Source organism: Rhipicephalus microplus, unplaced genomic scaffold (assembly GCF_043290135.1).
Source record: "Rhipicephalus microplus isolate Deutch F79 unplaced genomic scaffold, USDA_Rmic scaffold_45, whole genome shotgun sequence".
Lineage (NCBI taxonomy): Eukaryota > Metazoa > Arthropoda > Arachnida > Ixodida > Ixodidae > Rhipicephalus > Rhipicephalus microplus.
In genome coordinates, this window is record NW_027464618.1 from 3,054,234 (window position 1) to 3,077,690 (window position 23,457).

The 23,457-nt window shown below is 54.1% G+C and overlaps 23 non-coding genes across 23 annotated transcripts; all 23 read right to left on the minus strand.

Moving 5' to 3' along the window:
* Nucleotides 1-1,950: 1,950 nt before the first annotated feature.
* TRNAN-GUU (transfer RNA asparagine (anticodon GUU)) lies at nucleotides 1,951-2,024 on the minus strand. The gene has a single exon. It is a non-coding gene; the product is annotated as a tRNA-Asn (tRNA).
* A 517-nt stretch (nucleotides 2,025-2,541) lies between these two features.
* TRNAN-GUU (transfer RNA asparagine (anticodon GUU)) lies at nucleotides 2,542-2,615 on the minus strand. Its single transcript has one exon. It is a non-coding gene; the product is annotated as a tRNA-Asn (tRNA).
* A 224-nt stretch (nucleotides 2,616-2,839) lies between these two features.
* TRNAN-GUU (transfer RNA asparagine (anticodon GUU)) lies at nucleotides 2,840-2,913 on the minus strand. Its single transcript has one exon. It is a non-coding gene; the product is annotated as a tRNA-Asn (tRNA).
* A 529-nt stretch (nucleotides 2,914-3,442) lies between these two features.
* On the minus strand, nucleotides 3,443-3,516 carry TRNAN-GUU (transfer RNA asparagine (anticodon GUU)). The gene has a single exon. It is a non-coding gene; the product is annotated as a tRNA-Asn (tRNA).
* A 3,025-nt stretch (nucleotides 3,517-6,541) lies between these two features.
* Nucleotides 6,542-6,615, minus strand: TRNAN-GUU (transfer RNA asparagine (anticodon GUU)). Its single transcript has one exon. It is a non-coding gene; the product is annotated as a tRNA-Asn (tRNA).
* Nucleotides 6,616-6,689: 74 nt separating this feature from the next.
* TRNAN-GUU (transfer RNA asparagine (anticodon GUU)) lies at nucleotides 6,690-6,763 on the minus strand. Its single transcript has one exon. It is a non-coding gene; the product is annotated as a tRNA-Asn (tRNA).
* A 1,110-nt stretch (nucleotides 6,764-7,873) lies between these two features.
* TRNAN-GUU (transfer RNA asparagine (anticodon GUU)) lies at nucleotides 7,874-7,947 on the minus strand. Its single transcript has one exon. It is a non-coding gene; the product is annotated as a tRNA-Asn (tRNA).
* Nucleotides 7,948-8,165: 218 nt separating this feature from the next.
* On the minus strand, nucleotides 8,166-8,239 carry TRNAN-GUU (transfer RNA asparagine (anticodon GUU)). Its single transcript has one exon. It is a non-coding gene; the product is annotated as a tRNA-Asn (tRNA).
* Nucleotides 8,240-8,310: 71 nt separating this feature from the next.
* Nucleotides 8,311-8,384, minus strand: TRNAN-GUU (transfer RNA asparagine (anticodon GUU)). Its single transcript has one exon. It is a non-coding gene; the product is annotated as a tRNA-Asn (tRNA).
* A 1,261-nt stretch (nucleotides 8,385-9,645) lies between these two features.
* Nucleotides 9,646-9,719, minus strand: TRNAN-GUU (transfer RNA asparagine (anticodon GUU)). The gene has a single exon. It is a non-coding gene; the product is annotated as a tRNA-Asn (tRNA).
* A 224-nt stretch (nucleotides 9,720-9,943) lies between these two features.
* On the minus strand, nucleotides 9,944-10,017 carry TRNAN-GUU (transfer RNA asparagine (anticodon GUU)). The gene has a single exon. It is a non-coding gene; the product is annotated as a tRNA-Asn (tRNA).
* A 369-nt stretch (nucleotides 10,018-10,386) lies between these two features.
* TRNAN-GUU (transfer RNA asparagine (anticodon GUU)) lies at nucleotides 10,387-10,460 on the minus strand. Its single transcript has one exon. It is a non-coding gene; the product is annotated as a tRNA-Asn (tRNA).
* Nucleotides 10,461-11,421: 961 nt separating this feature from the next.
* Nucleotides 11,422-11,495, minus strand: TRNAN-GUU (transfer RNA asparagine (anticodon GUU)). Its single transcript has one exon. It is a non-coding gene; the product is annotated as a tRNA-Asn (tRNA).
* A 70-nt stretch (nucleotides 11,496-11,565) lies between these two features.
* On the minus strand, nucleotides 11,566-11,639 carry TRNAN-GUU (transfer RNA asparagine (anticodon GUU)). Its single transcript has one exon. It is a non-coding gene; the product is annotated as a tRNA-Asn (tRNA).
* Nucleotides 11,640-12,604: 965 nt separating this feature from the next.
* Nucleotides 12,605-12,678, minus strand: TRNAN-GUU (transfer RNA asparagine (anticodon GUU)). The gene has a single exon. It is a non-coding gene; the product is annotated as a tRNA-Asn (tRNA).
* Nucleotides 12,679-13,207: 529 nt separating this feature from the next.
* Nucleotides 13,208-13,281, minus strand: TRNAN-GUU (transfer RNA asparagine (anticodon GUU)). Its single transcript has one exon. It is a non-coding gene; the product is annotated as a tRNA-Asn (tRNA).
* A 3,025-nt stretch (nucleotides 13,282-16,306) lies between these two features.
* TRNAN-GUU (transfer RNA asparagine (anticodon GUU)) lies at nucleotides 16,307-16,380 on the minus strand. The gene has a single exon. It is a non-coding gene; the product is annotated as a tRNA-Asn (tRNA).
* A 517-nt stretch (nucleotides 16,381-16,897) lies between these two features.
* TRNAN-GUU (transfer RNA asparagine (anticodon GUU)) lies at nucleotides 16,898-16,971 on the minus strand. Its single transcript has one exon. It is a non-coding gene; the product is annotated as a tRNA-Asn (tRNA).
* An 825-nt stretch (nucleotides 16,972-17,796) lies between these two features.
* On the minus strand, nucleotides 17,797-17,870 carry TRNAN-GUU (transfer RNA asparagine (anticodon GUU)). The gene has a single exon. It is a non-coding gene; the product is annotated as a tRNA-Asn (tRNA).
* Nucleotides 17,871-20,897: 3,027 nt separating this feature from the next.
* TRNAN-GUU (transfer RNA asparagine (anticodon GUU)) lies at nucleotides 20,898-20,971 on the minus strand. Its single transcript has one exon. It is a non-coding gene; the product is annotated as a tRNA-Asn (tRNA).
* A 74-nt stretch (nucleotides 20,972-21,045) lies between these two features.
* TRNAN-GUU (transfer RNA asparagine (anticodon GUU)) lies at nucleotides 21,046-21,119 on the minus strand. The gene has a single exon. It is a non-coding gene; the product is annotated as a tRNA-Asn (tRNA).
* Nucleotides 21,120-23,113: 1,994 nt separating this feature from the next.
* TRNAN-GUU (transfer RNA asparagine (anticodon GUU)) lies at nucleotides 23,114-23,187 on the minus strand. Its single transcript has one exon. It is a non-coding gene; the product is annotated as a tRNA-Asn (tRNA).
* A 75-nt stretch (nucleotides 23,188-23,262) lies between these two features.
* TRNAN-GUU (transfer RNA asparagine (anticodon GUU)) lies at nucleotides 23,263-23,336 on the minus strand. Its single transcript has one exon. It is a non-coding gene; the product is annotated as a tRNA-Asn (tRNA).
* Between the last annotated feature and the right edge of the window lie 121 nt (nucleotides 23,337-23,457).

Sequence of the window (23,457 nt, forward strand, 5' to 3'; positions counted from 1 at the left end):
TAACAGTGCTAAGAAAAAAAAGCTGGACAACGCCTCCTGCAGGGCTCGAACCTCCAACCTTTCGGTTCACACCGATCGCGCAAGCCAATTGCGCAACGGAGGCAGTCGGGCTGTACTCTCATCACCGTCAGAACATTTCTCCAAAGCTATCAGCGCAAAGAAAAAAGAAGCAAGACAACGTCCATGGGAGGGATCGAACCTTCGACCTTTCGGTTAAATGCCGAACTCGCTAGCCAATTTCGCCACGGAGGCAGTCGTGCTGCACTCTCACGACCGTCAGAACATTCCTCCAAAGCTATCAGCGCAAAGAAAAAATGTGACACACCGCCCCAAGGAGGGCTCCTACCCCGAACCTTTCGGTTAAGAGCCGAACTCGTTAGCCGATTGCGCCACGGAGTCAGTCGTGCTGCTCTCTTGCCACCGTCAGAACATTTCTCCAAAGCTAACAGTGCAAAAAAAAAGAAGCTAGACAACGCCCCCGGGAGGGCTCGAACCTCCAACATTTCCGTCAAGAGCCGACCTCGTTAGCCAATTGCGCCGCGGAGGCAGTCGTGCTTTACTCTCACCAGCGTCAGAACATTCCGTCAAAGCTAACAGTGCAAAGAAAAAACAAGCTAGACAACGCCCCCGGGAGGGCTCGAACCTCCAACCTTTCGGTTAACAGCCGAACTCGTTAGCCAATTACGCAGCGGAGGCAGTCGTTCTGTACTCTCACCACCGTCAGAACATTTCTCCAAAGCTACCAGCGCAAAGAAAAAAGAAGCTAGACAACTTCCCGGGAGGGCTCGAACCTCCAACATTTCGGTAAAGAGCCGAATTCGTTAGCCAATTGCGCTGCTTAGGCAGTCGTGCTGTACTCTCACCAGCGTCAGAACATTCCATCAAAGCTAACAGTGCAAAGAAAAAAGAAGCTAGACAACGCCGCCGGGAGGGCTCGAACCTCCAACCTTTCGGTTAACAGCCGAACTCGTTAGCCAATTGCGCCATGGAGGCAGTCGTGCTGTACTCTCACCAGCGTCAGAACATTCCATCAAAGCTAACAGTGCAAAGAAAAAAGAAGCTAGACAACGCTCCCGGGAGGGCTCGAACCTCCAACCTTCCGGTTAACAGCCGATCGCGCAAGCCGATTGCGCAACGAAGGCAGTCGTGCTGCACTCTCACGAACGTCAGAACACTCCTCCAAAGCTATCAGCGCAAAGAAAAAATGCGACACACCGCCCCCGGGAGGGCTCCGACCCTCAACCTTTCGGTTAAGAGCCGAACTCGTTAGCCGACTGCGCCGCGGAGGCAGTCGTGCTGCACTCTCACGGCAGTCAGAACATTCCTCCAAAGCTATCAGCGAAAAGAAAAAATGCGACACACCGCCCCCGGGAGGGTCGAACCTCCAACCTTTCGGTTAAGAGCCGAACTCGTTAGCCGATTGCGCTGCAGAGGCAGTCGTGCTGCACTCTAACGACCGTCAGAACATTCCTCCAAAGCTATCAGCGCGAAGAAAAAATGCGACACACCGCCCCCGTTAGGGTCGAACCTCCAACCTTCCGGTTAAGAGCCGAACTCGTTAGCCGATTGCGCCGCGGAGGCAGTCGTGCTGCACTCTCACGGCAGCCAGAACATTCCTCGAAAGCTATCAGCGCAAAGAAAAAATGCGACACACCGCCCCCGGGAGGGTCGAACCTCCAACCTTTCGGTTAACAGCCGAACGCGCTAGCCAATTGCGCGGCGGAGGCAGTCGTGCTGCACTCTAACGACAGTCAGAACATTCCTCCAAAGCCATCAGTGCAAAGAAAAAAAAGCGACACACACCGCTTCGGGAGGACTTGAACCTCCAACCTTTCGCTTAAGAGCCGAACTCCTTAGCCGATTGCACCGCGGAGGCAGACATGCTGCACTCTCACGACCGTCAGAACATTCCTCCAAAGCTATCAACGCAAAGAAAAGAGACCGCTACAGTGCCCCCGGGGGGGCTCGAACCTCCAACCTTTCGGTTAACAGCCGAACGCGCTAGCCAATTGCGACACGGAGACAGTCGTGCTGCTCTCTCACCACCGTCAGAACATTCCATCAAAGCTAACAGTGCAAAGAAAAAAGAAGCTAGACAACGCCTCCGGGAGGGCTCGAACCTCCAACCTTCCGGTTAACAGCCGATCGCGCAAGCCGATTGCGCAACGAAGGCAGTCGTGCTGCACTCTCACGAACGTCAGAACATTCCTCCAAAGCTATCAGCGCAAAGAAAAAATGCGACACACCACCCCCGGGAGGGCTCGAACCTCCAACCTTCCGGTTAACAGCCGATCGCGCAAGCCGATTGCGCAACGAAGGCAGTCGTGCTGCACTCTCACGAACGTCAGAACATTCCTCCAAAGCTATCAGCGCAAAGAAAAAATGCGACACACCACCCCCGGGAGGGCTCCGACCCCCAACCTTTTGGTTAAGAGCCGAACTCGTTAGTCGATTGCGCCGCGGAGGCAGTCGTGCTGCACTCTCACGGCAGTCAGAACATTTCTCCAAAGCTATCAGCGCAAAGCAAAAAAAGCGACACAACGCCCCCGGGAGGGCTCGAACCTCCGACCTTTCGGTTAACAGCCGAACTCGTTAGCCAATTGCGCCACGAAGGCAGTCGTGCTGTACTCTCACCACTGTCAGAACATTCCATCAAAGCTAACAGTGCAAAGAAAAAAGAAGCTAGACAACACCCCCGGGAGGGCTCGAACCTCCAACATTTCCGTCAAGAGCCGACCTCGTTAGCCAATTGCGCCGCGGAGGCAGTCGTGCTTTACTCTCACCAGCGTCAGAACATTCCGTCAAAGCTAACAGTGCAAAGAAAAAAGAAGCTAGACAACGCCCCCGGGAGGGCTCGAACCTCCAACCTTTCGGTTAACAGCCGAACTCGTTAGCCAATTACGCCGCGGAGGCAGTCGTTCTGTACTCTCACCACCGTCAGAACATTTCTCCAAAGCTACCAGCGCAAAGAAAAAAGAAGCTAGACAACGCCCCCGGGAGGGCTCGAACCTCCAACATTTCGGTCAAGAGCCGAATTCGTTAGCCAATTGCGCTGCGGAGGCAGTCGTGCTGTACTCTCACCAGCGTCAGAACATTCCATCAAAGCTAACAGTGCAAAGAAAAAAGAAGCTAGACAACGCCGCCGAGAGGGCTCGAACCTCCAACCTTTCGGTTAACAGCCGAACTCGTTAGCCAATTGCGCCGCGGAGGCAGTCGTGCTGTACTCTCACCAGCGTCAGAACATTCCATCAAAGCTGACAGTGCAAAGAAAAAAGAAGCTAGACAACGCTCCCGGGAGGGCTCGAACCTCCAACCTTCCGGTTAACAGCCGATCGCGCCAGCATCGATCGCGCCAGCGCCACGGAGGCAGTCGCGCTGCTCTCTCACCACCGTCAGAACATTTCTCCAAAGCTGTCAGCGCAAAGAAAAAAAAACGACTCCTCGCCCCCGGGAGGGCTCGAACCTCCAACCTTTCGGTTAACAGCCGAACGCGCTAGCCGACTGCGCAACGAAGGCAGTCGTGCTGCACTCTCACGAACGTCAGAACATTCCTCCAAAGCTATCAGCGCAAAGAAAAATAGCGACACACCGCCCCCGGGAGGGTCGAACCTCCAACCTTTCGGTTAAGAGCCGAACTCGTTAGCCGATTGCGCTGCAGAGGCAGTCGTGCTGCACTCTAACGACCGTCAGAACAGTCCTCCAAAGCTATCAGCGCGAAGAAAAAATGCGACACACCGCACCCGGGAGGGTCGAACCTCCAACCTTCCGGTTAAGAGCCGAACTCGTTAGCCGATTGCGCCGCGGAGGCAGTCATGCTGCACTCTCACGGCAGTCAGAACATTCCTCGAAAGCTATCAGCGCAAAGAAAAAATGCGACACACCGCCCCCGGGAGGGTCGAACCTCCAACATTTCCGTCAAGAGCCGAACTCGTTAGCCAATTTCGCCACGGAGGCAGTCGTGCTGCACTCTCATCACTGTCAGAACATTACATCAAAGCTAAGAGTGCAAAGAAAAAAGAAGCTGGACAACGCCCCCTGCAGGGCTCGAACCTCCAACCTTTCGGTTAACACCGATCGCGCAAGCCAATTGCGCAACGGAGGCAGTCGGGTTGTACTCTCATCACCGTCAGAACATTTCTCCAAAGCTATCAGCGCAAAGAAAAAAGAAGCAAGACAACGTCCCCGGGAGGGCTCGAACCTTCGACCTTTCGGTTAAATGCTGAACTCGCTAGCCAATTTCGCCACGGAGGCATTCGTGCTGAACTCTCACCACCGTCAGAACATTCCATCAAAGCTAACAGTGCAAAGAAAAAAGAAGCTAGACAACACCCCCGGGAGGGCTCGAACCTCCAACCTTTCGGTTAACACCGATCGCGCAAGCCAATTGCGCAACGGAGGCAGTCGGGCTGTACTCTCATCACCGTCAGTACATTTCTCCAAAGCTATCAGCGCAAAGAAAAAAGAAGCAAGACAACGTCCCCGGGAGGGCTCGAACCTTCGACCTTTCGGTTATATGCCGAACTCGCTAGCAAATTTCGCCACGGAGGCAGTCGTGCTGCACTCTCACCACCGTCAGAACGTTTCATCAAAGCTAACAGTGCTAAGAAAAAAAGCTGGACAACGCCTCCTGCAGGGCTCGAACCTCCAACCTTTCGGTTCACACCGATCGCGCAAGCCAATTGCGCAACGGAGGCAGTCGGGCTGTACTCTCATCACCGTCAGAACATTTCTCCAAAGCTATCAGCGCAAAGAAAAAAGAAGCAAGACAACGTCCATGGGAGGGATCGAACCTTCGACCTTTCGGTTAAATGCCGAACTCGCTAGCCAATTTCGCCACGGAGGCAGTCGTGCTGCACTCTCACGACCGTCAGAACATTCCTCCAAAGCTATCAGCGCAAAGAAAAAATGTGACACACCGCCCCAAGGAGGGCTCCTACCCCGAACCTTTCGGTTAAGAGCCGAACTCGTTAGCCGATTGCGCCACGGAGTCAGTCGTGCTGCTCTCTTGCCACCGTCAGAACATTTCTCCAAAGCTAACAGTGCAAAAAAAAAGAAGCTAGACAACGCCCCCGGGAGGGCTCGAACCTCCAACATTTCCGTCAAGAGCCGACCTCGTTAGCCAATTGCGCCGCGGAGGCAGTCGTGCTTTACTCTCACCAGCGTCAGAACATTCCGTCAAAGCTAACAGTGCAAAGAAAAAAGAAGCTAGACAACGCCCCCGGGAGGGCTCGAACCTCCAACCTTTCGGTTAACAGCCGAACTCGTTAGCCAATTACGCAGCGGAGGCAGTCGTTCTGTACTCTCACCACCGTCAGAACATTTCTCCAAAGCTACCAGCGCAAAGAAAAAAGAAGCTAGACAACTTCCCGGGAGGGCTCGAACCTCCAACATTTCGGTAAAGAGCCGAATTCGTTAGCCAATTGCGCTGCTTAGGCAGTCGTGCTGTACTCTCACCAGCGTCAGAACATTCCATCAAAGCTAACAGTGCAAAGAAAAAAGAAGCTAGACAACGCCGCCGGGAGGGCTCGAACCTCCAACCTTTCGGTTAACAGCCGAACTCGTTAGCCAATTGCGCCATGGAGGCAGTCGTGCTGTACTCTCACCAGCGTCAGAACATTCCATCAAAGCTAACAGTGCAAAGAAAAAAGAAGCTAGACAACGCTCCCGGGAGGGCTCGAACCTCCAACCTTCCGGTTAACAGCCGATCGCGCAAGCCGATTGCGCAACGAAGGCAGTCGTGCTGCACTCTCACGAACGTCAGAACACTCCTCCAAAGCTATCAGCGCAAAGAAAAAATGCGACACACCGCCCCCGGGAGGGCTCCGACCCTCAACCTTTCGGTTAAGAGCCGAACTCGTTAGCCGACTGCGCCGCGGAGGCAGTCGTGCTGCACTCTCACGGCAGTCAGAACATTCCTCCAAAGCTATCAGCGAAAAGAAAAAATGCGACACACCGCCCCCGGGAGGGTCGAACCTCCAACCTTTCGGTTAAGAGCCGAACTCGTTAGCCGATTGCGCTGCAGAGGCAGTCGTGCTGCACTCTAACGACCGTCAGAACATTCCTCCAAAGCTATCAGCGCGAAGAAAAAATGCGACACACCGCCCCCGTTAGGGTCGAACCTCCAACCTTCCGGTTAAGAGCCGAACTCGTTAGCCGATTGCGCCGCGGAGGCAGTCGTGCTGCACTCTCACGGCAGCCAGAACATTCCTCGAAAGCTATCAGCGCAAAGAAAAAATGCGACACACCGCCCCCGGGAGGGTCGAACCTCCAACCTTTCGGTTAACAGCCGAACGCGCTAGCCAATTGCGCGGCGGAGGCAGTCGTGCTGCACTCTAACGACAGTCAGAACATTCCTCCAAAGCCATCAGTGCAAAGAAAAAAAAGCGACACACACCGCTTCGGGAGGACTTGAACCTCCAACCTTTCGCTTAAGAGCCGAACTCCTTAGCCGATTGCACCGCGGAGGCAGACATGCTGCACTCTCACGACCGTCAGAACATTCCTCCAAAGCTATCAACGCAAAGAAAAGAGACCGCTACAGTGCCCCCGGGAGGGCTCGAACCTCCAACCTTTCGGTTAACAGCCGAACGCGCTAGCCAATTGCGACATGGAGACAGTCGTGCTGCTCTCTCACCACCGTCAGAACATTTCTCCAAAGCTGTCAGCGCAAAGAAAAAAAAACGACTCCTCGCCCCTGGGAGGGCTCGAACCTCCAACCTTTCGGTTAACAGCCAAACGCGCTAGCCAATTGCGCCACGGAGGCAGTCGTGCTGCTCTCTCACCACCGTCAGAACATTTCTCCAAAGCTGTCAGCGCAAAGAAAAAAAAAACGACTCCTCGCCCCTGGTAGGGCTCGAACCTCCAACCTTTCGGTCAACAGCCGAACAGGCTAGCCAATTGCGCCACGGAGGCAGTCGTGCTGCTCTCTCACCACCGTCAGAACATTTCTCCAAAGCTGTCAGCGCAAAGAAAAAAACAACTCCTCGCCCCCGGGAGGGCTCGAACCTCCAACCTTTCGGTTAACACCGATCGCGCAAGCCAATTGCGCAACGGAGGCAGTCGCGTTGTACTCTCATCACCGTCAGACCATTTCTCCAAAGCTATCAGCGCAAAGAAAAAAGAAGCAAGACAACGTCCCCTGGAGGGCTCGAACCTTCGACCTTTCGGTTAAATGCTGAACTCGCTAGCCAATTTCGCCACGGAGGCAGTCGTGCTGCACTCTCATTACTGTCAGAACATTTCATCAAAGCTAACAGTGAAAAGAAAAAAGAAGCTAGACAACACCCCCGGGAGGGCTCGAACCTCCAACCTTTCGGTTAACACTGATCGCGCAAGCCAATTGCGCAACGGAGGCAGTCGGGCTGTACTCTCATCACCGTCAGTACATTTCTCCAAAGCTATCAGCGCAAAGAAAAAAGAAGCAAGACAACGTCCACGGGAGGGCTCGAACCTTCGACCTTTCGGTTAAATGCCGAACTCGCTAGCCAATTTCGCCACGGAGGCAGTCGTGCTGCACTCTCACCACCGTCAGAACATTCCATCAAAGCTAACAGTGCAAAGAAAAAAGAAGCTAGACAACGCCCCCGAGAGGGCTCGAACCTCCAACCTTCCGGTTAACAGCCGATCGCGCAAGCCAATTGCGCAACGAAGGCAGTCGTGCTGCACTCTCACGACCGTCACAACATTCCTCCAAAGCTATCAGCGCAAAGAAAAAATGCGACACACCGCACCAAGGAGGGCTCCTACCCCGAACTTTTCGGTTAAGAGCCGAACTCGTTAGCCGATTGCGCCACGGAGGCAGTCGTGCTGCTCTCTTGCCACCGTCAGAACATTTCTCCAAAGCTATCAGCGCAAAGAAAAGAAAGCGACACAACGCCCCCGGGAGGGCTTGAACCTCCAACCTTTCGGTTAACAGCCGAACGCGCTAGCCAATTGCGCCACGGAGGCAGTCGTGCTGGTCTCTCACCACCGTCAAAACTTTTCTGCAAAGCTGTCAGCGCAAAGAAAAAAGTGACACCTCGCCACCCGGAGGGCTCGAACCTCCAACCTTCCGGTTAACAGCCGAACGCGCCAGCATATTGCGCCAAGGAGGCAGTCGTGCTGCTCTCTCACCACCGTCAGAACATTTCTCCAAAGCTGTCCACGCAAAGAAAAAAAAGACTCCTCGCCCCCGGGAGGGCTCGAACCTCCAACCTTTCGGTTAACAGCCGAACGCGCTAGCCAATTGCGCCACGGAGGCAGTCGTGCTGCTCTCTCACCACCGTCAGAACATTTCTCCAAAGCTGTCAGAGCAAAAAAAAAGCGACACCTCGCCCCCGGGAGGTCTCGAACCTTCAACCTTTCGGTTAACAGCCGAATGCGCTAGCCGATTGCGCCACGGAGGCAATCGTCCTGCTCTCTCACGACCGTCAGAACATTCCATCAAAGCTAATAGGGCAAAGAAAAAAGAAGCTAGACAACGCCCCCGGGAGGGCTCGAACCTCGAACATTTCCGTCAAGAGCCGAACTCGTTAGCCAATTGCGCCGCGGAGGCAGTCGTGGTGTACTCTCACCAGCGTCAGAACATTACATCAAAGCTAAAAGTGCAAAAAAAGAAGCTGGACAACGCCCCCTGCAGGGCTCGAACCTCCAACCTTTCGGTTAACACCGATCGCGCAAGCCAATTGCGCAACGGAGGCAGTCGGGTTGTACTCTCATCACCGTCAGAACATTTCTCCAAAGCTATCAGCGCAAAGAAAAAAGAAGCAAGACAACGTCCCCGGGAGGGCTCGAACCTTCGACCTTTCTGTTAAATGCTGAACTCGCTAGCCAATTTCGCCACGGAGGCAGTCGTGCTGCACTCTCACCACCGTCAGAACATTCCATCAAAGCTAACAGTGCAAAGAAAAAAGAAGCTAGACAACGCCCCCGGGAGGGCTCGAACCTCCAACCTTTCGGTTAACACCGATCGCGCAAGCGAATTGCGCAACGGAGGCAGTCGGGCTGTACTCTCATCACCGTTAGAACATTTCTCCAAAGCTATCAGCGCAAATAAAAAAGAAGCAAGACAACGTCCCCGGGACGGCTCGAACCTTCGACCTTTCGGTTCTATGCCGAACTCGCTAGCCAATTTCGCCACGGAGGCAGTCGTGCTGCACTCTCACCACCGTCAGAACATTTCATCAAAGCTAAGAGTGCTAAGAAAAAAGAAGCTGGACAACGCCTCCTGCAGGGCTCGAACCTCCAACCTTTCGGTTAACACCGAACGCGCAAGCCAATTGCGCAACGGAGGCAGTCGGGCTGTACTCTTATCACCGTCAGAACATTTCTCCAAAGCTATCAGCGCAAAGAAAAAAGAAGCAAGACAACGTTCACGGGAGGGCTCGAACCTTCGACCTTTTGGTTAAATTCCGAACTCGCTAGCCAATATCGCCACGGAGGCAGTCGTGCTGCACTCTCACCACCGTCAGAACATTCCATCAAAGCTAACAGTGCAAAGAAAAAAGAAGCTAGACAACGCCCCCGGGAGGGCTCGAACCTACAACATTTCCGTCAAGAGCCGAACTCGTTAGCCAATTACGCCGCGGAGGCAGTCGTGCTGTACTCTCACCAGCGTCAGAACATTCCGTCAAAGCTAACAGTGCAAAGAAAAAAGAAGCTAGACAACGCCCCCGGGAGGGCTCGAACCTCCAACCTTTCGGTTAACAGCCGAACTCGTTAGCCAATTACGTCGCGGAGGCAGTCGTTCTGTACTCTCACCACCGTCAGAACATTTCTCCAAAGCTATCAGCGCAAAGAAAAAAGAAGCTAGACAACGCCCCCGGGAGGGCTCGAACCTCCAACATTTCGGTCAAGAGCCGAACTCGTTAGCCAATTGCGCTGCGTAGGCAGTCGTGCTGTACTCTCACCAGCGTCAGAACATTCCATCAAAGCTAACAGTGCAAAGAAAAAAGAAGCTAGACAACGCCCCCGGGAGGGCTCGAACCTCCAACCTTTCGGTTAACAGCCGAACTCGTTAGCCAATTGCGCCACGAAGGCAGTCGTGCTGTACTCTCACCACCGTCAGAACATTCCATCAAAGCTAACAGTGCAAAGAAAAAAGAAGCTAGACAACGCCCCCGGGAGGGCTCGAACCTCCAACCTTCCGGTTAACAGCCGATCGCGCAAGCCGATTGCGCAACGAAGGCAGTCGTGCTGCACTCTCACGAACGTCAGAACATTCCTTCAAAGCTATCAGCGCAAAGAAAAAATGCGACACAATGCCTCCGGGAGGGCTCCGACCCCCAACCTTTTGGTTAAGAGCCGAACTCGTTAGCCGATTGCGCCGCGGAGGCAGTCGTGCTGCACTCTCACGGCCGTCAGAACATTTCATCAAAGCTAACAGTGCAAAGAAAAAATGCGACACACCGCCCCCGGGAGGGCTCGAACCTCCAACCTTTCGGTTAACAGCCGAACTCGTTAGCCAATTGCGCCACGAAGGCAGTCGTGCTGTACTCTCACCACCGTCAGAACATTCCATCAAAGCTAACAGTGCGAAGAAAAAAGAAGCTAGACAACGCCCCCGGGAAGGCTCGAACCTCCAACCTTCCGGTTAACAGCCGATCGCGCAAGCCGATTGCGCAACGAAGGCAGTCGTGCTGCACTCTCACGAACGTCAGAACATTCCTCCAAAGCTATCAGCGCAAAGAAAAAATGCGACACACCGCCCCCGGGAGGGCTCCGACCCCCAACCTTTTGGTTAAGAGCCGAACTCGTTAGTCGATTGCGCCGCGGAGGCAGTCGTGCTGCACTCTCACGGCAGTCAGAACATTCCTCCAAAGCTATCAGCGCAAAGAAAAAATGCGACACACCGCCCCCGGGAGGGTGGAACCTCCAACCTTTCGGTTAAGAGCCGAACTCGTTAGCCGATTGCGCTGCGGAGGCAGTCGTGCTGCACTCTAACGACCGTCAGAACATTCCTCCAAAGCCATCAGTGCAAAGAAAAAGAAGCGACACACACCGCCTCCGGGAGGACTTGAACCTCCAACCTTTCGCTTAAGAGCCGAACTCCTTAGCCGATTGCGACGCGGAGGCAGGCGTGCTGTACTCTCACGACCGTCAAAAGATTCCTCCGAAGCTATGAGCACAAAGAAAAAAAAGCAACACACACCCTCCTGGGAGGACTTGAACCTCCAAACTTTCGGTTAAGAGCCGAACTCGTTAGCCGATTGCACGGCGGAGGCAGTCGTGCTGCACTCTCACGACCGTCAGAACATTCCTTCAAAGCTATCAACGCCAAGAAAAGAGACCGCTACAGCGCCCCCGGGAAGGCTCGAACCTCCAACCTTCCGGTTAACAGCCGAACGCGCCAGCATATTGCGCCACGGAGGCAGTCGTGTTGCTCTCTCACCACCGTCAGAACATTTCTCCAAAGCTGTCCACGCAAAGAAAAAAAAGACTCCTCGCCCCCGGGAGGGCTCGAACCTCCAACCTTTCGGTTAACAGCCGAACGCGCTAGCCAATTGCGCCACGGAGGCAGTCGTGCTGCTCTCTCACCACCGTCAGAACATTTCTCCAAAGCTGTCAGAGCAAAACAAAGCGACACCTCGCCCCCGGGAGGTCTCGAACCTTCAACCTTTCGGTTAACAGCCGAATGCGCTAGCCGATTGCGCCACGGAGGCAATCGTCCTGCTCTCTCACGACCGTCAGAACATTCCATCAAAGCTAACAGGGCAAAGAAAAAAGAAGCTAGACAACGCCCCCGGGAGGGCTCGAACCTCGAACATTTCCGTCAAGAGCCGAACTCGTTAGCCAATTGCGCCGCGGAGGCAGTCGTGGTGTACTCTCACCAGCGTCAGAACATTACATCAAAGCTAAAAGTGCAAAAAAAAGAAGCTGGACAACGCCCCCTGCAGGGCTCGAACCTCCAACCTTTCGGTTAACACCGATCGCGCAAGCCAATTGCGCAACGGAGGCAGTCGGGTTGTACTCTCATCACCGTCAGAACATTTCTCCAAAGCTATCAGCGCAAAGAAAAAAGAAGCAAGACAACGTCCCCGGGAGGGCTCGAACCTTCGACCTTTCGGTTAAATGCTGAACTCGCTAGCCAATTTCGCCACGGAGGCAGTCGTGCTGCACTCTCACCACCGTCAGAACATTCCATCAAAGCTAAGAGTGCTAAGAAAAAAGAAGCTGGACAACGCCTCCTGCAGGGCTCGAACCTCCAACCTTTCGGTTAACACCGAACGCGCAAGCCAATTGCGCAACGGAGGCAGTCGGGCTGTACTCTTATCACCGTCAGAACATTTCTCCAAAGCTATCAGCGCTAAGAAAAAAGAAGCAAGACAACGTTCACGGGAGGGCTCGAACCTTCGACCTTTCGGTTAACAGCCGAACTCGTTAGCCAATTGCGCCACGAAGGCAGTCGTGCTGTACTCTCACCACTGTCAGAACATTCCATCAAAGCTAACAGTGCAAAGAAAAAAGAAGCTAGACAACACCCCCGGGAGGGCTCGAACCTCCAACATTTCCGTCAAGAGCCGACCTCGTTAGCCAATTGCGCCGCGGAGGCAGTCGTGCTTTACTCTCACCAGCGTCAGAACATTCCGTCAAAGCTAACAGTGCAAAGAAAAAAGAAGCTAGACAACGCCCCCGGGAGGGCTCGAACCTCCAACCTTTCGGTTAACAGCCGAACTCGTTAGCCAATTACGCCGCGGAGGCAGTCGTTCTGTACTCTCACCACCGTCAGAACATTTCTCCAAAGCTACCAGCGCAAAGAAAAAAGAAGCTAGACAACGCCCCCGGGAGGGCTCGAACCTCCAACATTTCGGTCAAGAGCCGAATTCGTTAGCCAATTGCGCTGCGGAGGCAGTCGTGCTGTACTCTCACCAGCGTCAGAACATTCCATCAAAGCTAACAGTGCAAAGAAAAAAGAAGCTAGACAACGCCGCCGGGAGGGCTCGAACCTCCAACCTTTCGGTTAACAGCCGAACTCGTTAGCCAATTGCGCCGCGGAGGCAGTCGTGCTGTACTCTCACCAGCGTCAGAACATTCCATCAAAGCTGACAGTGCAAAGAAAAAAGAAGCTAGACAACGCTCCCGGGAGGGCTCGAACCTCCAACCTTCCGGTTAACAGCCGATCGCGCCAGCATCGATCGCGCCAGCGCCACGGAGGCAGTCGCGCTGCTCTCTCACCACCGTCAGAACATTTCTCCAAAGCTGTCAGCGCAAAGAAAAAAAAACGACTCCTCGCCCCCGGGAGGGCTCGAACCTCCAACCTTTCGGTTAACAGCCGAACGCGCTAGCCGACTGCGCAACGAAGGCAGTCGTGCTGCACTCTCACGAACGTCAGAACATTCCTCCAAAGCTATCAGCGCAAAGAAAAATAGCGACACACCGCCCCCGGGAGGGTCGAACCTCCAACCTTTCGGTTAAGAGCCGAACTCGTTAGCCGATTGCGCTGCAGAGGCAGTCGTGCTGCACTCTAACGACCGTCAGAACAGTCCTCCAAAGCTATCAGCGCGAAGAAAAAATGCGACACACCGCACCCGGGAGGGTCGAACCTCCAACCTTCCGGTTAAGAGCCGAACTCGTTAGCCGATTGCGCCGCGGAGGCAGTCATGCTGCACTCTCACGGCAGTCAGAACATTCCTCGAAAGCTATCAGCGCAAAGAAAAAATGCGACACACCGCCCCCGGGAGGGTCGAACCTCCAACATTTCCGTCAAGAGCCGAACTCGTTAGCCAATTTCGCCACGGAGGCAGTCGTGCTGCACTCTCATCACTGTCAGAACATTACATCAAAGCTAAGAGTGCAAAGAAAAAAGAAGCTGGACAACGCCCCCTGCAGGGCTCGAACCTCCAACCTTTCGGTTAACACCGATCGCGCAAGCCAATTGCGCAACGGAGGCAGTCGGGTTGTACTCTCATCACCGTCAGAACATTTCTCCAAAGCTATCAGCGCAAAGAAAAAAGAAGCAAGACAACGTCCCCGGGAGGGCTCGAACCTTCGACCTTTCGGTTAAATGCTGAACTCGCTAGCCAATTTCGCCACGGAGGCATTCGTGCTGAACTCTCACCACCGTCAGAACATTCCATCAAAGCTAACAGTGCAAAGAAAAAAGAAGCTAGACAACACCCCCGGGAGGGCTCGAACCTCCAACCTTTCGGTTAACACCGATCGCGCAAGCCAATTGCGCAACGGAGGCAGTCGGGCTGTACTCTCATCACCGTCAGTACATTTCTCCAAAGCTATCAGCGCAAAGAAAAAAGAAGCAAGACAACGTCCCCGGGAGGGCTCGAACCTTCGACCTTTCGGTTATATGCCGAACTCGCTAGCAAATTTCGCCACGGAGGCAGTCGTGCTGCACTCTCACCACCGTCAGAACGTTTCATCAAAGCTAACAGTGCTAAGAAAAAAAAGCTGGACAACGCCTCCTGCAGGGCTCGAACCTCCAACCTTTCGGTTCACACCGATCGCGCAAGCCAATTGCGCAACGGAGGCAGTCGGGCTGTACTCTCATCACCGTCAGAACATTTCTCCAAAGCTATCAGCGCAAAGAAAAAAGAAGCAAGACAACGTCCATGGGAGGGATCGAACCTTCGACCTTTCGGTTAAATGCCGAACTCGCTAGCCAATTTCGCCACGGAGGCAGTCGTGCTGCACTCTCACGACCGTCAGAACATTCCTCCAAAGCTATCAGCGCAAAGAAAAAATGTGACACACCGCCCCAAGGAGGGCTCCTACCCCGAACCTTTCGGTTAAGAGCCGAACTCGTTAGCCGATTGCGCCACGGAGTCAGTCGTGCTGCTCTCTTGCCACCGTCAGAACATTTCTCCAAAGCTAACAGTGCAAAAAAAAGAAGCTAGACAACGCCCCCGGGAGGGCTCGAACCTCCAACATTTCCGTCAAGAGCCGACCTCGTTAGCCAATTGCGGCGCGGAGGCAGTCGTGCTTTACTCTCACCAGCGTCAGAACATTCCGTCAAAGCTAACAGTGCAAAGAAAAAAGAAGCTAGACAACGCCCCCGGGAGGGCTCGAACCTCCAACCTTTCGGTTAACAGCCGAACTCGTTAGCCAATTACGCAGCGGAGGCAGTCGTTCTGTACTCTCACCACCGTCAGAACATTTCTCCAAAGCTACCAGCGCAAAGAAAAAAGAAGCTAGACAACTTCCCGGGAGGGCTCGAACCTCCAACATTTCGGTAAAGAGCCGAATTCGTTAGCCAATTGCGCTGCTTAGGCAGTCGTGCTGTACTCTCACCAGCGTCAGAACATTCCATCAAAGCTAACAGTGCAAAGAAAAAAGAAGCTAGACAACGCCGCCGGGAGGGCTCGAACCTCCAACCTTTCGGTTAACAGCCGAACTCGTTAGCCAATTGCGCCATGGAGGCAGTCGTGCTGTACTCTCACCAGCGTCAGAACATTCCATCAAAGCTAACAGTGCAAAGAAAAAAGAAGCTAGACAACGCTCCCGGGAGGGCTCGAACCTCCAACCTTCCGGTTAACAGCCGATCGCGCAAGCCGATTGCGCAACGAAGGCAGTCGTGCTGCACTCTCACGAACGTCAGAACACTCCTCCAAAGCTATCAGCGCAAAGAAAAAATGCGACACACCGCCCCCGGGAGGGCTCCGACCCTCAACCTTTCGGTTAAGAGCCGAACTCGTTAGCCGACTGCGCCGCGGAGGCAGTCGTGCTGCACTCTCACGGCAGTCAGAACATTCCTCCAAAGCTATCAGCGAAAAGAAAAAATGCGACACACCGCCCCCGGGAGGGTCGAACCTCCAACCTTTCGGTTAAGAGCCGAACTCGTTAGCCGATTGCGCTGCAGAGGCAGTCGTGCTGCACTCTAACGACCGTCAGAACATTCCTCCAAAGCTATCAGCGCGAAGAAAAAATGCGACACACCGCCCCCGTTAGGGTCGAACCTCCAACCTTCCGGTTAAGAGCCGAACTCGTTAGCCGATTGCGCCGCGGAGGCAGTCGTGCTGCACTCTCACGGCAGCCAGAACATTCCTCGAAAGCTATCAGCGCAAAGAAAAAATGCGACACACCGCCCCCGGGAGGGTCGAACCTCCAACCTTTCGGTTAACAGCCGAACGCGCTAGCCAATTGCGCGGCGGAGGCAGTCGTGCTGCACTCTAACGACAGTCAGAACATTCCTCCAAAGCCATCAGTGCAAAGAAAAAAAAGCGACACACACCGCTTCGGGAGGACTTGAACCTCCAACCTTTCGCTTAAGAGCCGAACTCCTTAGCCGATTGCACCGCGGAGGCAGACATGCTGCACTCTCACGACCGTCAGAACATTCCTCCAAAGCTATCAACGCAAAGAAAAGAGACCGCTACAGTGCCCCCGGGAGGGCTCGAACCTCCAACCTTTCGGTTAACAGCCGAACGCGCTAGCCAATTGCGACACGGAGACAGTCGTGCTGCTCTCTCACCACCGTCAGAACATTCCATCAAAGCTAACAGTGCAAAGAAAAAAGAAGCTAGACAACGCCTCCGGGAGGGCTCGAACCTCCAACCTTCCGGTTAACAGCCGATCGCGCAAGCCGATTGCGCAACGAAGGCAGTCGTGCTGCACTCTCACGAACGTCAGAACATTCCTCCAAAGCTATCAGCGCAAAGAAAAAATGCGACACACCACCCCCGGGAGGGCTCGAACCTCCAACCTTCCGGTTAACAGCCGATCGCGCAAGCCGATTGCGCAACGAAGGCAGTCGTGCTGCACTCTCACGAACGTCAGAACATTCCTCCAAAGCTATCAGCGCAAAGAAAAAATGCGACACACCACCCCCGGGAGGGCTCCGACCCCCAACCTTTTGGTTAAGAGCCGAACTCGTTAGTCGATTGCGCCGCGGAGGCAGTCGTGCTGCACTCTCACGGCAGTCAGAACATTTCTCCAAAGCTATCAGCGCAAAGCAAAAAAAGCGACACAACGCCCCCGGGAGGGCTCGAACCTCCGACCTTTCGGTTAACAGCCGAACTCGTTAGCCAATTGCGCCACGAAGGCAGTCGTGCTGTACTCTCACCACTGTCAGAACATTCCATCAAAGCTAACAGTGCAAAGAAAAAAGAAGCTAGACAACACCCCCGGGAGGGCTCGAACCTCCAACATTTCCGTCAAGAGCCGACCTCGTTAGCCAATTGCGCCGCGGAGGCAGTCGTGCTTTACTCTCACCAGCGTCAGAACATTCCGTCAAAGCTAACAGTGCAAAGAAAAAAGAAGCTAGACAACGCTCCGGGAGGGCTCGAACCTCCAACCTTTCGGTTAACAGCCGAACTCGTTAGCCAATTACGCCGCGGAGGCAGTCGTTCTGTACTCTCACCACCGTCAGAACATTTCTCCAAAGCTACCAGCGCAAAGAAAAAAGAAGCTAGACAACGCCCCCGGGAGGGCTCGAACCTCCAACATTTCGGTCAAGAGCCGAATTCGTTAGCCAATTGCGCTGCGGAGGCAGTCGTGCTGTACTCTCACCAGCGTCAGAACATTCCATCAAAGCTAACAGTGCAAAGAAAAAAGAAGCTAGACAACGCCGCCGGGAGGGCTCGAACCTCCAACCTTTCGGTTAACAGCCGAACTCGTTAGCCAATTGCGCCGCGGAGGCAGTCGTGCTGTACTCTCACCAGCGTCAGAACATTCCATCAAAGCTGACAGTGCAAAGAAAAAAGAAGCTAGACAACGCTCCCGGGAGGGCTCGAACCTCCAACCTTCCGGTTAACAGCCGATCGCGCCAGCATCGATCGCGCCAGCGCCACGGAGGCAGTCGCGCTGCTCTCTCACCACCGTCAGAACATTTCTCCAAAGCTGTCAGCGCAAAGAAAAAAAACGACTCCTCGCCCCCGGGAGGGCTCGAACCTCCAACCTTTCGGTTAACAGCCGAACGCGCTAGCCGACTGCGCAACGAAGGCAGTCGTGCTGCACTCTCACGAACGTCAGAACATTCCTCCAAAGCTATCAGCGCAAAGAAAAATAGCGACACACCGCCCCCGGGAGGGTCGAACCTCCAACCTTTCGGTTAAGAGCCGAACTCGTTAGCCGATTGCGCTGCAGAGGCAGTCGTGCTGCACTCTAACGACCGTCAGAACAGTCCTCCAAAGCTATCAGCGCGAAGAAAAAATGCGACACACCGCACCCGGGAGGGTCGAACCTCCAACCTTCCGGTTAAGAGCCGAACTCGTTAGCCGATTGCGCCGCGGAGGCAGTCATGCTGCACTCTCACGGCAGTCAGAACATTCCTCGAAAGCTATCAGCGCAAAGAAAAAATGCGACACACCGCCCCCGGGAGGGTCGAACCTCCAACATTTCCGTCAAGAGCCGAACTCGTTAGCCAATTTCGCCACGGAGGCAGTCGTGCTGCACTCTCATCACTGTCAGAACATTACATCAAAGCTAAGAGTGCAAAGAAAAAAGAAGCTGGACAACGCCCCCTGCAGGGCTCGAACCTCCAACCTTTCGGTTAACACCGATCGCGCAAGCCAATTGCGCAACGGAGGCAGTCGGGTTGTACTCTCATCACCGTCAGAACATTTCTCCAAAGCTATCAGCGCAAAGAAAAAAGAAGCAAGACAACGTCCCCGGGAGGGCTCGAACCTTCGACCTTTCGGTTAAATGCTGAACTCGCTAGCCAATTTCGCCACGGAGGCATTCGTGCTGAACTCTCACCACCGTCAGAACATTCCATCAAAGCTAACAGTGCAAAGAAAAAAGAAGCTAGACAACACCCCCGGGAGGGCTCGAACCTCCAACCTTTCGGTTAACACCGATCGCGCAAGCCAATTGCGCAACGGAGGCAGTCGGGCTGTACTCTCATCACCGTCAGTACATTTCTCCAAAGCTATCAGCGCAAAGAAAAAAGAAGCAAGACAACGTCCCCGGGAGGGCTCGAACCTTCGACCTTTCGGTTATATGCCGAACTCGCTAGCAAATTTCGCCACGGAGGCAGTCGTGCTGCACTCTCACCACCGTCAGAACGTTTCATCAAAGCTAACAGTGCTAAGAAAAAAAAGCTAGACAACGCCTCCTGCAGGGCTCGAACCTCCAACCTTTCGGTTCACACCGATCGCGCAAGCCAATTGCGCAACGGAGGCAGTCGGGCTGTACTCTCATCACCGTCAGAACATTTCTCCAAAGCTATCAGCGCAAAGAAAAAAGAAGCAAGACAACGTCCATGGGAGGGATCGAACCTTCGACCTTTCGGTTAAATGCCGAACTCGCTAGCCAATTTCGCCACGGAGGCAGTCGTGCTGCACTCTCACGACCGTCAGAACATTCCTCCAAAGCTATCAGCGCAAAGAAAAAATGTGACACACCGCCCCAAGGAGGGCTCCTACCCCGAACCTTTCGGTTAAGAGCCGAACTCGTTAGCCGATTGCGCCACGGAGTCAGTCGTGCTGCTCTCTTGCCACCGTCAGAACATTTCTCCAAAGCTAACAGTGCAAAAAAAAAAGAAGCTAGACAACGCCCCCGGGAGGGCTCGAACCTCCAACATTTCCGTCAAGAGCCGACCTCGTTAGCCAATTGCGCCGCGGAGGCAGTCGTGCTTTACTCTCACCAGCGTCAGAACATTCCGTCAAAGCTAACAGTGCAAAGAAAAAAGAAGCTAGACAACGCCCCCGGGAGGGCTCGAACCTCCAACCTTTCGGTTAACAGCCGAACTCGTTAGCCAATTACGCAGCGGAGGCAGTCGTTCTGTACTCTCACCACCGTCAGAACATTTCTCCAAAGCTACCAGCGCAAAGAAAAAAGAAGCTAGACAACTTCCCGGGAGGGCTCGAACCTCCAACATTTCGGTAAAGAGCCGAATTCGTTAGCCAATTGCGCTGCTTAGGCAGTCGTGCTGTACTCTCACCAGCGTCAGAACATTCCATCAAAGCTAACAGTGCAAAGAAAAAAGAAGCTAGACAACGCCGCCGGGAGGGCTCGAACCTCCAACCTTTCGGTTAACAGCCGAACTCGTTAGCCAATTGCGCCATGGAGGCAGTCGTGCTGTACTCTCACCAGCGTCAGAACATTCCATCAAAGCTAACAGTGCAAAGAAAAAAGAAGCTAGACAACGCTCCCGGGAGGGCTCGAACCTCCAACCTTCCGGTTAACAGCCGATCGCGCAAGCCGATTGCGCAACGAAGGCAGTCGTGCTGCACTCTCACGAACGTCAGAACACTCCTCCAAAGCTATCAGCGCAAAGAAAAAATGCGACACACCGCCCCCGGGAGGGCTCCGACCCTCAACCTTTCGGTTAAGAGCCGAACTCGTTAGCCGACTGCGCCGCGGAGGCAGTCGTGCTGCACTCTCACGGCAGTCAGAACATTCCTCCAAAGCTATCAGCGAAAAGAAAAAATGCGACACACCGCCCCCGGGAGGGTCGAACCTCCAACCTTTCGGTTAAGAGCCGAACTCGTTAGCCGATTGCGCTGCAGAGGCAGTCGTGCTGCACTCTAACGACCGTCAGAACATTCCTCCAAAGCTATCAGCGCGAAGAAAAAATGCGACACACCGCCCCCGTTAGGGTCGAACCTCCAACCTTCCGGTTAAGAGCCGAACTCGTTAGCCGATTGCGCCGCGGAGGCAGTCGTGCTGCACTCTCACGGCAGCCAGAACATTCCTCGAAAGCTATCAGCGCAAAGAAAAAATGCGACACACCGCCCCCGGGAGGGTCGAACCTCCAACCTTTCGGTTAACAGCCGAACGCGCTAGCCAATTGCGCGGCGGAGGCAGTCGTGCTGCACTCTAACGACAGTCAGAACATTCCTCCAAAGCCATCAGTGCAAAGAAAAAAAAGCGACACACACCGCTTCGGGAGGACTTGAACCTCCAACCTTTCGCTTAAGAGCCGAACTCCTTAGCCGATTGCACCGCGGAGGCAGACATGCTGCACTCTCACGACCGTCAGAACATTCCTCCAAAGCTATCAACGCAAAGAAAAAAGACCGCTACAGTGCCCCCGGGAGGGCTCGAACCTCCAACCTTTCGGTTAACAGCCGAACGCGCTAGCCAATTGCGACACGGAGACAGTCGTGCTGCTCTCTCACCACCGTCAGAACATTTCTCCAAAGCTGTCAGCGCAAAGAAAAAAAAACGACTCCTCGCCCCTGGGAGGGCTCGAACCTCCAACCTTTCGGTTAACAGCCAAACGCGCTAGCCAATTGCGCCACGGAGGCAGTCGTGCTGCTCTCTCACCACCGTCAGAACATTTCTCCAAAGCTGTCAGCGCAAAGAAAAAAAAAACGACTCCTCGCCCCTGGTAGGGCTCGAACCTCCAACCTTTCGGTCAACAGCCGAACAGGCTAGCCAATTGCGCCACGGAGGCAGTCGTGCTGCTCTCTCACCACCGTCAGAACATTTCTCCAAAGCTGTCAGCGCAAAGAAAAAAACAACTCCTCGCCCCCGGGAGGGCTCGAACCTCCAACCTTTCGGTTAACACCGATCGCGCAAGCCAATTGCGCAACGGAGGCAGTCGCGTTGTACTCTCATCACCGTCAGACCATTTCTCCAAAGCTATCAGCGCAAAGAAAAAAGAAGCAAGACAACGTCCCCTGGAGGGCTCGAACCTTCGACCTTTCGGTTAAATGCTGAACTCGCTAGCCAATTTCGCCACGGAGGCAGTCGTGCTGCACTCTCATTACTGTCAGAACATTTCATCAAAGCTAACAGTGAAAAGAAAAAAGAAGCTAGACAACACCCCCGGGAGGGCTCGAACCTCCAACCTTTCGGTTAACACTGATCGCGCAAGCCAATTGCGCAACGGAGGCAGTCGGGCTGTACTCTCATCACCGTCAGTACATTTCTCCAAAGCTATCAGCGCAACGAAAAAAGAAGCAAGACAACGTCCCCGGGAGGGCTCGAACCTTCGACCTTTCGGTTATATGCCGAACTCGCTAGCCAATTTCGCCAAGGAGGCAGTCGTGCTGCACTCTCACCAAAGTCAGAACATTTCATCAAAGCTAACAGTGCTAAGAAAAAAGAAGCTGGACAACGCCTCCTGCAGGGCTCGAACCTCCAACCTTTCGGTTAACACCGATCGTGCAAGCCAATTGCGGAACGGAGGCAGTCGGGCTGTACTCTCATCACCGTCAGAACATTTCTCCAAAGCTATCAGCGCAAAGAAAAAAGAAGCAAGACAACGTCCACGGGAGGGCTCGAACCTTCGACCTTTCGGTTAAATGCCGAACTCGCTAGCCAATTTCGCCACGGAGGCAGTCGTGCTGCACTCTCACCAGCGTCAGAACATTCCATCAAAGCTAACAGTGCAAAGAAAAAAGAAGCTAGACAACGCTCCCGGGAGGGCTCGAACCTCCAATCTTCCGGTTAACAGCCGATCGCGCAAGCCGATTGCGCAACGAAGGCAGTCGTGCTGCACTCTCACGAACGTCAGAACACTCCTCCAAAGCTATCAGCGCAAAGAAAAAATGCGACACACCGCCCCCGGGAGGGCTCCGACCCTCAACCTTTCGGTTAAGAGCCGAACTCGTTAGCCGACTGCGCCGCGGAGGCAGTCGTGCTGCACTCTCACGGCAGTCAGAACATTCCTCCAAAGCTATCAGCGAAAAGAAAAAATGCGACACACCGCCCCCGGGAGGGTCGAACCTCCAACCTTTCGGTTAAGAGCCGAACTCGTTAGCCGATTGCGCTGCAGAGGCAGTCGTGCTGCACTCTAACGACCGTCAGAACATTCCTCCAAAGCTATCAGCGCGAAGAAAAAATGCGACACACCGCCCCCGTTAGGGTCGAACCTCCAACCTTCCGGTTAAGAGCCGAACTCGTTAGCCGATTGCGCCGCGGAGGCAGTCGTGCTGCACTCTCACGGCAGCCAGAACATTCCTCGAAAGCTATCAGCGCAAAGAAAAAATGCGACACACCGCCCCCGGGAGGGTCGAACCTCCAACCTTTCGGTTAACAGCCGAACGCGCTAGCCAATTGCGCGGCGGAGGCAGTCGTGCTGCACTCTAACGACAGTCAGAACATTCCTCCAAAGCCATCAGTGCAAAGAAAAAAAAGCGACACACACCGCTTCGGGAGGACTTGAACCTCCAACCTTTCGCTTAAGAGCCGAACTCCTTAGCCGATTGCACCGCGGAGGCAGACATGCTGCACTCTCACGACCGTCAGAACATTCCTCCAAAGCTATCAACGCAAAGAAAAAAGACCGCTACAGTGCCCCCGGGAGGGCTCGAACCTCCAACCTTTCGGTTAACAGCCGAACGCGCTAGCCAATTGCGACACGGAGACAGTCGTGCTGCTCTCTCACCACCGTCAGAACATTTCTCCAAAGCTGTCAGCGCAAAGAAAAAAAAAACGACTCCTCGCCCCTGGGAGGGCTCGAACCTCCAACCTTTCGGTTAACAGCCAAACGCGCTAGCCAATTGCGCCACGGAGGCAGTCGTGCTGCTCTCTCACCACCGTCAGAACATTTCTCCAAAGCTGTCAGCGCAAAGAAAAAAAAAACGACTCCTCGCCCCTGGTAGGGCTCGAACCTCCAACCTTTCGGTCAACAGCCGA